The 10,051-nt window shown below is 32.0% G+C and overlaps 1 long non-coding RNA gene across 1 annotated transcript; it reads left to right on the forward strand.

The window, feature by feature from the left end:
* Positions 1–528: 528 nt before the first annotated feature.
* Positions 529–9,468, forward strand: LOC143042813 (uncharacterized). The gene is made up of 5 exons (XR_012968134.1): positions 529–680; positions 1,607–1,654; positions 6,024–6,154; positions 6,816–6,912; positions 9,329–9,468. It is a non-coding gene; the product is annotated as an uncharacterized LOC143042813 (long non-coding RNA).
* The last annotated feature ends 583 nt before the right edge of the window (positions 9,469–10,051 follow it).

The following is a 10,051-nucleotide window of genomic DNA, read 5'->3' on the forward strand; positions in this document are numbered from 1 at the left end:
GAGATCAGGTCTGCGGAAATTCGATTAAAATCAAGGAAAACCAATTAGCATATATACAATGGTTTGGAGGTAAAACAAAAATATAAACTTATTGCGAACACTCGATTGATAATATATCAAAAATCATGACAAAGTGACGGCGGCTGAACTTAGGATTTTAACCACAGGATAGAAGTACAGTCATATAATTAAAGTGAGCATGCAAACATGTATATGCCCATACAAAAATATAACACACCAATGAACATCAAACTGTCGACTGAACTATCAAAATTAAGTAATAAATACATGTAATTGTACTGTACGTATAAACTGTACAATCGATGATAAAATGTAAATTTGATGAAATGTAATCAAACTACCAGACCATACTAGTAGTTGTTTTACATTCTCCTGGAATTACTGTAACACGTTGTACAGTATTGATTCATAGAAACATGCATAGACATGATAGAAACAAATAACACATTATCAAATTACAGTTTACTAAACCAATAAAACAGTCAACAGATTTCTACAGTTGACATTGCATTGGTAGATTGTTCCCGAAATGAATGTACCCTCCAGCAACATGTTCTTATTGAAAATAATCATGTTTACAACGTTTGTTGTTATGGTAACTACAACGAAAGCGCAGATTGGGAAACATTTTCATGACACGAAACGTACGCCATTCACAGGTATATATCATGTTTAAAATATAAAGAAACAAAAATATATGTTTGTTCAAAAATAATAATTATGTTTGAGTGAATAATTGATAAACTTATAAAGATAAATAATTCATCCGTCGTGCTTAATAAAGTATATTGAAGTTATAATGACGAGTTTAAAAAAAACTAGAGTTGTAATATGTTTGTTTTGCAGTTAACGGTATGATAACTACTATTAACGATATTCTGTTTTAATAGAAAAATATACATATTAAGTGACGTAATGTATCAATAACATTTATATTTAACATCTCCACCAAAAATACAGTGCACTTGTGTATGTTCCGTTTATATTCAATGTTAACTGGCTTCTTTCTAGTAAAATTGTGAGATGAATATTATTTCACCCGTTACACCAGGTGTGATACCTTTAATAAGGAAATTATGCAAACACAAAAAAAGTAATACGAAACCTCGAACAAAGCAATTTTCTAAATTTCTACCTAATAGTATCAATAAAAAAAAAATATTACAATATGCTTATTACACAAGAAAGAAACTATTTGTTAGAATATAGTTTATATAAACTCATCATAGATACCAGGACTAAATTTTGTATATACGCCGGACGCGCGTTTCGTCTACAAAAGACTCATCAGTGACGCTCGAATCCAAAAAAGTTAAAAAGGCCAAATAAAGTACGAAGTTGAAGAGCATTGGGGACCAAAACTAATAAAAGCTTTGCCAAATCCAGCTAAGGTAATCTATGCCTGTCTATGAATATAAGTTCAACTATTTATATGTAAATTTGTCGATTTCGTATATACACTATTGTTTTCTACAATTTCAACTTAATTGTATATGCAACGTACGTTTATTATAACTATTGTGCCTCATAACGACATCACTTTTTAATATTATGAAATAATTGTTTAACGCTATAATTTTCACAGGAAATTTTAAGTATGGGCAAGGGAAAATAATCAATAACTGGTGTCCAGGTAAGACAATTGTTTTACGCTTCCGTTTTTTTTTTTTTTCAATACTCATACTGATCTTTAAATATCTTTTGATAGGTACTTTTTCTTTATAACAAACATAAATATATTCGGTAGATATGTATATAACTATACAATAATAGACACTTATGGTCTTTGAGTCATTGCAGGAGGTCGCAATTTTCAATATCGTGAAGTACTCCTAAATTTATATCCGATCCAAATGTTTTCCCTACACTTCTGCCCTATTAGTGTAAGAGTTTGGCACGTGTTAAATATTTGATCCCATCATATTCTGTATCCGCTTTTCGTTCACCAAATTATCATTAAACGGTTATTAATTAATTTATTTATTTATTTATTTTTTGGCGGTTGATGGGGGGGGGGGGGGTGTTTACATTTTGTTATATTGAAGCCTTTCGTATGTTATACCAAGTGAATCGTTGAAAAATATCAAACAGGAATGTTTTGTCCAAATAAATTAAAATGAATCATTCAATTCATATACATGTACCTGAACATCAAACTACCTGATTTAATCAGGCTTAAAATTGTCATTATCGAATTACTATTTGTATATTGCTTCAAATTTTAACAATCGTTTACTTTCGATAGTGTTTCTATATTATGAAGAAAACAGTCATATTATCAAATACATATATTCGTATTGTTCTTTCAAAAACTGTATCTTCTGCTTATATAAAAATTACCAAATAGTTAAAATTCACATATTTTTACATCAACCTAAAAGCTTTAGACAACTTAAAAACTTCAGACGCAAATATTTGCAGAAAAATAATATGAATAAAACAAAAAATGACTTACATGTCCCCGTCTTTCCACCAACAATACGGTAAGGTCCACGTTTAATGGTCGCACATTTTCTTTATATTTTGAAACTGATATAACTTGAAAAACAAACAGTATTATTTATTTACTCACATGAAACAAACCGGGGTGTGGTATTCAGTACGTAGGAGAAACTGGACGATATTTATCTAAACGCACTCAAGAACATCTGTATCGTTTTAAAAGACCCAATAAATTCAATAGTATCATTTACCAACACCTTAAGAAGTACAACCATCCTTTTAAATATTTAGCAGTTCAACCTTTAGAAGTAGTAAATAAGCAGCCTGGTGAATCGCATTCAAAGTTTGTACGATCACGGAAAATAATTGAATTAAATTGGATTAAAAAATTACAGACAGTTTACCCTCTCGGTCTAAATGATAATATCATGGGAATTGGTAATATATCTAGAACCAATTCCGTTAACATTTTGGATATAGTTTCTAAAACTGTTCGTAAAAAACGTTCTCACGGTCGTAGAACAAATCGCAATCAACGAAAATTTCGGGCCAATCATACCAATATTTCGGACCTAATTTCTATTTCAAAAAACAACGGCAGACATTATCTGTTAACAAAACTCTGTTCGTTACCGGTTAATAAGTTAAATAAAATTTTGGAGGATTGCAACACAATTTCATATAGCAGTCCTAAGTATGAAATTGTTCAAATTATTATGGCATATTGTTATTCTAAACTATTTCCCAAAATCGATCGCCCTGAAGATCATAAAAAACATTTTATTAAAATTAAGTATGTCAATATAGGCTTTGATTTTGTAAATATTGCCGGTATATTTAACGACCATTCTGTTAAAGAACAAATTCCTGGATATTTTGACAATACTGAGCTACCTCTTATTTGTTATATTTACAAGAAATCTACCCGGAAATTTGTGTTTAATTATAGTCAATTGTGTAAAGATGTTAATATCAGTGAAAATACACCTACTTCATGTAATTGCAGTAATTCCGAATATATTTATGGACCCATTTCCCATGTTATAACAGGAGATCTTAACATCGTTAAAGACCGAGAGTTAAAATCATTCCTCAATAAAGGACCTAAATATCGTCCCCCGTCTATTATTAATTGGAATGAGTGTCGTAATATCATCCACGACTCACTCCATACTTACTGTATGAAATGGATAAAACAGGAAAAAGCTGACAAAAAATCTTTGGACTCTTTTTTTAATTCAGTAATGAAGATAGTTGATATACGTATTCAACATTTTAAAGAACATTTTACTATTAACAATAACCACAATAAACCTATTTCTCGTATCAAACATAAACTAAAAGAACTAGCCAAGGAATTTATTTTTGTCCCGGCCGATAAAGCTGCTAATAATATTATTATTGTTTGACGTAAATTTTACATTGAGGTTCTGAAAAAGGAAATCACCAATTCACCAACATTCCAACTGACTCCATTTTCAGAAAACGAAATCTGTAGCAAACATAAACTTTTAGCCACCGCTTTGCAAGCAGAGCCAAATACAATGAAAGTCCCAACTATGTATTGGCTTCCGAAGCTACACAAAACCCCTTACAAATATAGATTTATTTCGTCTTTAAGCCATTGTTCAACTACTAAATTGTCTATTCTTCTTACCAACACACTTGGTACAATTAAAAACCTGATAATAGATTGTTCAAATAAGGCCTTCGAAAATAGTGGAATAAATTACTTTTGGAGTGTCAAGAACTCGTTGGAAGTACTTGATAAATTGCATGCTTATATTGGTGATTTTGAATCTGTTCAAAGTTTTGATTTTTCTACCCTGTATACCACATTGCCTCACATTCTCATTAAGAAAAAAATCACACACCTAATTAAATGGGCATTCAAAAAATCAGAATGTGAATATATATGTTCAAACTCATTTAGGTCATTTTTTAGTAGCAATAAACAAAAAAACTATGTTAATTGGACATGCTTTGATACTATATATGCCCTTGAATTTTTACTAGATAACATTTTTGTTCGCTTTGGGGATTCCGTATATCGTCAGATTATCGGAATTCCAATGGGGACTAACTGTGCACCACTTATTGCGGACCTGTTTTTGTATTGTTATGAGTTACAATTTATGACAAAAATAAGCAAAGACCCATCGAAACAACATCTGATAAACAAATTTAATAATACTTTTAGATATTTGGATGATATTTTGGTTCTCAATAATGACGACTTCAGTATGTATATTAATGAAATTTATCCTGTTGAACTTACTTTAAATAAAGCTAATAATAACAATGACCACTGCCCTTTTCTCGATCTTAATATCTATATCACTAATGGAAAGCTGAATACTAAAATTTATGATAAAAGGGATGATTTTTCATTTCCTATCGTTAATTATCCGTTTTTAGATGGTGACGTTCCCTTGTCACCATCTTACGGTGTTTATATATCTCAACTTGTACGATTCGCTCGTGTATGTAACAATGTTTTAGATTTTAACGAGAGAAATTTATGTATTACTGAAAAATTATTACACCAGGGTTTTCGATATCACAAACTAGTCAAAACATTTACTAAATTTTATCATCGGTATAAAGACATCATTCGTAAATATAGCTCAACATGCAGACTTTTAATACGTTCAGGTATTTCACATCCAATTTTTTATGGTAATATTCTTTATAAAGCACAAAGGTGTCAGTATTCACCTCAGAAACTTACAAAACCTTTGAATAGACTTATTAAGAAGGGATATAATTACGATACTGTTGTCAAGTCATTAAAGATTGCATATTTTGGCGTTAATATTGAGTCACTGATAAGATCTTTGCATCGGAACTAAACACATAATTTTTTTTTAAAAAACAGTTGTTGGTATGACACGGGTTATGTTCTTCTCATATATGTTATGATGGTATGATACTAAACCCCTAACGGGAAGGATTGTGCCTGATGTTCATATGATGAAATCATAATCTTTCAGTCAGTTTAATTGAAGTCTTGAGCTGGCATGTCAGTTAACTGCTAGTAGTCTGTTGTTATTTATGTATTATTGTCATTTTGTTTATTTTCTTTGGTTACATCTTCTGACATCAGACTCGGATTTCTCTTGAACTGAATTTTAATGTGCGTATTGTAATGCGTTTACTTTACTACATTGGTTAGAGGTATAGGGGGGGGTTGAGATCTCACAAACATGTTTAACCCCGCCGCATTTTTGCGCCTGTCCCAAGTCAGGAGCCTCTGGCCTTTGTTAGTCTTGTATTATTTTAATTTTAGTTTCTTGTGTACAATTTGGAAATTAGTATGGCGTTCATTATCACTGAACTAGTATATATTTGTTTAGGGGCCAGCTGAAGGACGCCTCCGGGTGCGGGAATTTCTCGCTACATTGAAGACCTGTTGGTGACCCTCTGCTGTTGTTTTTTATATGGTCGGGTTGTTGTCTCTTTGACACATTCCCCATTTCCATTCTCAATTTTATTGTAATAGAACAAAAACCCAAAGAACTATCTACCTATTAAACTGTAAATAGCATTTAACCTTTTAGTTGCAAAACCCAAAGACTGTGAAGAGATAGACCCAGCACATTGTAAAAGTGGAGTATATACAATCTTCCCGACAGGACTAAAACCATTTGACGTTTACTGTAAACTGACCAACCAAGGGAAAGCTTGGACAGTGAGTTTTATATTATTATACTTTTCAGATAAAGTACTTTGTTGTCCGTTAACGATTGATAAGAAGTATCCCTCTAAGATTCCAAACGACTAATGATTAAGTGAAAATATTATAAGGCAATTGATACAGTGTCGCTTATAACGACTGATGAGTAACAAATCAAGACGTTTTAGCGAGTCGGTTAGAACGGTTATGAAATAGACACACACATGTTCACAAATATTCTGTATTTGTTAGTTCATGTGTGTCATATTTGTTTTCGTAAATTGTTTTGTTAAAAAGTAGGTAGTTAGTTTTCTACATTGAATTGTTTCATATTTTTCATGGCGGGTTCTTTTATGGCCGACTTTAAACTATGTTTTTTTTTCTTCTCCTGGTTGAAGACCGTTTGGTTGCCTTTTACCTACTTTATCTACTTCATTTCAACTTTGGTGGATAGTTGTGTCATTAGCAATCACGCCACGTACTCTTTTTTTTCATATTTACTTCATTTATAAAAGTATAACAGTAATGATAAAGAAAGACAGAACAATATACCTCATTAACACTGATTTTATGGCCAACATTTCAAGAAAGTAACGTACCAAGAAAATCAGGAAGGACAACTCATTGCTTGATAATTGTCAGTATATCTATAACATGGCATTGATATCGTATTAAGGTTATTCAAAGACGATTCGATGGGAAAATAGACTTCTGCAGAACCTGGAAAGAATATGAGCATGGGTTTGGTAATCTTAGAGGAGAACACTGGCTTGGTAAGTTCAACAATCTCACACAAATATACTGGAGCGTCGAATAGCTTGTTTAATATATCCATATTTTTTTGTCTCAAACGTATTCAATTTGGTTTTTTAACTTGCATGGTCACAAATAAAGTGTGCATTGTTGAGACACAGTGTATCAACAGTTTTTTTCTGTATCAATTTTTTTTTTTGATTTGATATTGTAAAAGAAAAAAACTTTACAGGATAAATATTGAGATAAAAGGTTGCACACAAATTATTACAAATTTGTTGATTTAGTTCAATATATTCTTGTGTTATTTTTTGTTAAAACATAAGTATATATAGCTTATAAATTAATTACAGTTTTTAGCACAATACAATACATGATGCATACTCTTATAATTTTCGTTTTTGTTTTTAACAAGAGTGCACACACTGAAATGTCTCGCCTTCTTTACTAATCATTGATATTATGTTGATAGTCCTAAGTATAAAGCGTTATTACAACTGTCACATAAACTTAACATTAAACAAGATAGTTAAACAAAGACCAATGAACCATGAAAATGAGGTCAAGGTCAGATGAACCATGCCAGGCAGACATGTACAGCTAACAATGCTTCCATACAACAAATATAGTTGACCTATTACTTATAGTTTAAGAAAAATAGACCAAAACACAAAAACTTAACACTGTCCAATGAACCGTGCAATTGAGGTCATGGTCAAATAAAACCTGCGGGACTGACATATAGATCATGATATATTTCCATACACCAAATATAGTTGACCTTTGGCATATAATATTAGATAAAAAGACCAAAACTAAAAAACTTAACTTTGACCACTGAACCATGAAAATGAGGTCACAGTCACATGACATCTGCCCGCTAGACATGTACACCTTACAATCATTCCATACAACAAATATAGTAGACCTATTGCATAAAGTATGAGAAAAACAGACCAAAACACAAAAACTTAACTATAACCCCTGAACCATGAAAATGAGGTCAAGGTCAGATGACACCTGCCAGTTGGACATGTACACCTTCCAGTCCTTCCATACACCAAATATACTAGCCCTATTGCTTATAGTATCTGAGATATGGACTTGACCACCAAAACTTAACCTTGTTCACTGATCCATGAAATGAGGTCGAGGTCAATTGAAAACTGTCTGACGGGCATGAGGACCTTGCAAGCTACGCACATACCAAATATAGTTATCCTATTACTTATAATAAGAGAGAATTCAACGTTACAAAAATTCTGAACTTTTTTTTCAAGTGGTCACTGAACCATGAAAATGAGGTCAAGGACATTGGACATGTGACTGACGGAAACTTCGTAACATGAGGCATCTATATACAAAATATGAAGCATCCAGGTCTTCCACCTTCTAAAATATATAGCTTTTAAGAAGTGAGCTAACACCGCCGCCGCCGCCGCCGCCGCCGTAGCCGCCGCCGCCGGATCACTATCCCTATGTCGAGCTTTCTGCAACAAAAGTTGCAGGCTCGACAAAAATCAAGAATGATGAACATTTATCATTAATATTATAGTTATAAACTAACTGATTACTGAAAAAAGAAATGTTTGAAAATCTCCGGATTGTCTATCCCAGGAATAAATTACCTTAGCCATTTTAGAATTTTATGTCCCAACTTGGCAAGGCTCTCAAACGTTGTTCGTTCATGGTCGTTACTTCAACATTTCAAACTATTTTTATTAAGCGTCAGTAATAAGTCTGTAGTAGACAGAATGGGCGCGTCTGGCCTATACCATTTTAATCCTTGTATCTATGATGCGTTTGGTCTATAACATTTTCATTCTGGTATCTAAGATGAGTTTGGCCAAAATGAACGGGAAGTGGTCAATCACATATTAGGGTTCACAGCAATTACTTGAATACACAGATAAGAAATTTTGTAGTAGATATTATACACCAAAGTACGAAATATGACACATCAATCCGTTAAACGTTTCATCCGTTATTATGTAAGGTTCAGTGAATTTTATGCCCAATATCTGGTTGAACACCTCGAATACTGTAAATTAACTAACTTTCGCGATTGAATTATTTTCATGAATTTCGCGAGTAGAAAAATAACGCGAATATAAATAAATTTGTCGCGAATATATAAAACTTGATCTTTCCTTATTTACTATATCAATCATTATATGAAAAATGTGAAATGAATAGCATTGAAATGGACCTGTGAGGGCATATAAACGCGAAAATAAGTATCCGCGAAAATAAGTTAGTTTACAGTAGTCATAAATTAAACATTATCTCTGAACATGCTCATCAAGTTTAGTTGCCAAAGGAAAGGCAAACTTAATAAGTGAAGATGATCAGTTCTGTATGGCTGCGTTTGTCTATATACAAATTATAACAATTGACGTGTTTAGCCTAGTAATGTAATATATTTTCTATTTATAGGTAATGATAAAATACATATTTTAACTTCCGGAGGTTATTATAACTTTGAATTAAGAATAGATCTTGCGGATTTTCACGGAGAGACCAGATATGCTTTATATAGGAAGTTTTCGGTTGGTAATGCTGGCTCAAAATACAAACTGGAAGTTGGTGGTTATAGCGGAAATGCAGGTATGCACTTGAAATGAATTTTTAGACAACTCTATTGATAGTTGGTTTTTTGTTGGTTTTTTTTTTAGATTACTTTTGTATATTCGGTAAACATTTAAGTAGTTGGTTTTGACAGAAAAAGTGGATTGACAGAACACGAAGAATACGAACTAGAAAGAATGAAACTTTTTTCAGTTATCTTGAGTGCTTATTTAAACAAAAAATCAACAAAAATAAAAAAAAAATATAAAAAAAAAATAAACAAACAAAAAAAATACTTCAAATGTTTACAAACAATGCGGTAGGGCTTGGCAACTTTTTACCTGTATCATGTTTATAATGATCGATTTTTATTTTTATTATAATATTTTCTAACGACAGTTCATTGTGTGTTTATTGCATTTATTCATTTTAACTTATTTTATACAAAGCCAAAATATATATGTTATCAGTTGGAAAATAAAATGTTTATAATTAAGCAATACACCATTCCTTTGTTACAGGGGACTGTCTAACTGGCCATAGTGGCAGGCTTTTCTCGACTCCTGACCAGGACAATGACGCCTCTGAATC

Source organism: Mytilus galloprovincialis, chromosome 8 (assembly GCF_965363235.1).
Source record: "Mytilus galloprovincialis chromosome 8, xbMytGall1.hap1.1, whole genome shotgun sequence".
NCBI classification, from domain to species: domain Eukaryota; kingdom Metazoa; phylum Mollusca; class Bivalvia; order Mytilida; family Mytilidae; genus Mytilus; species Mytilus galloprovincialis.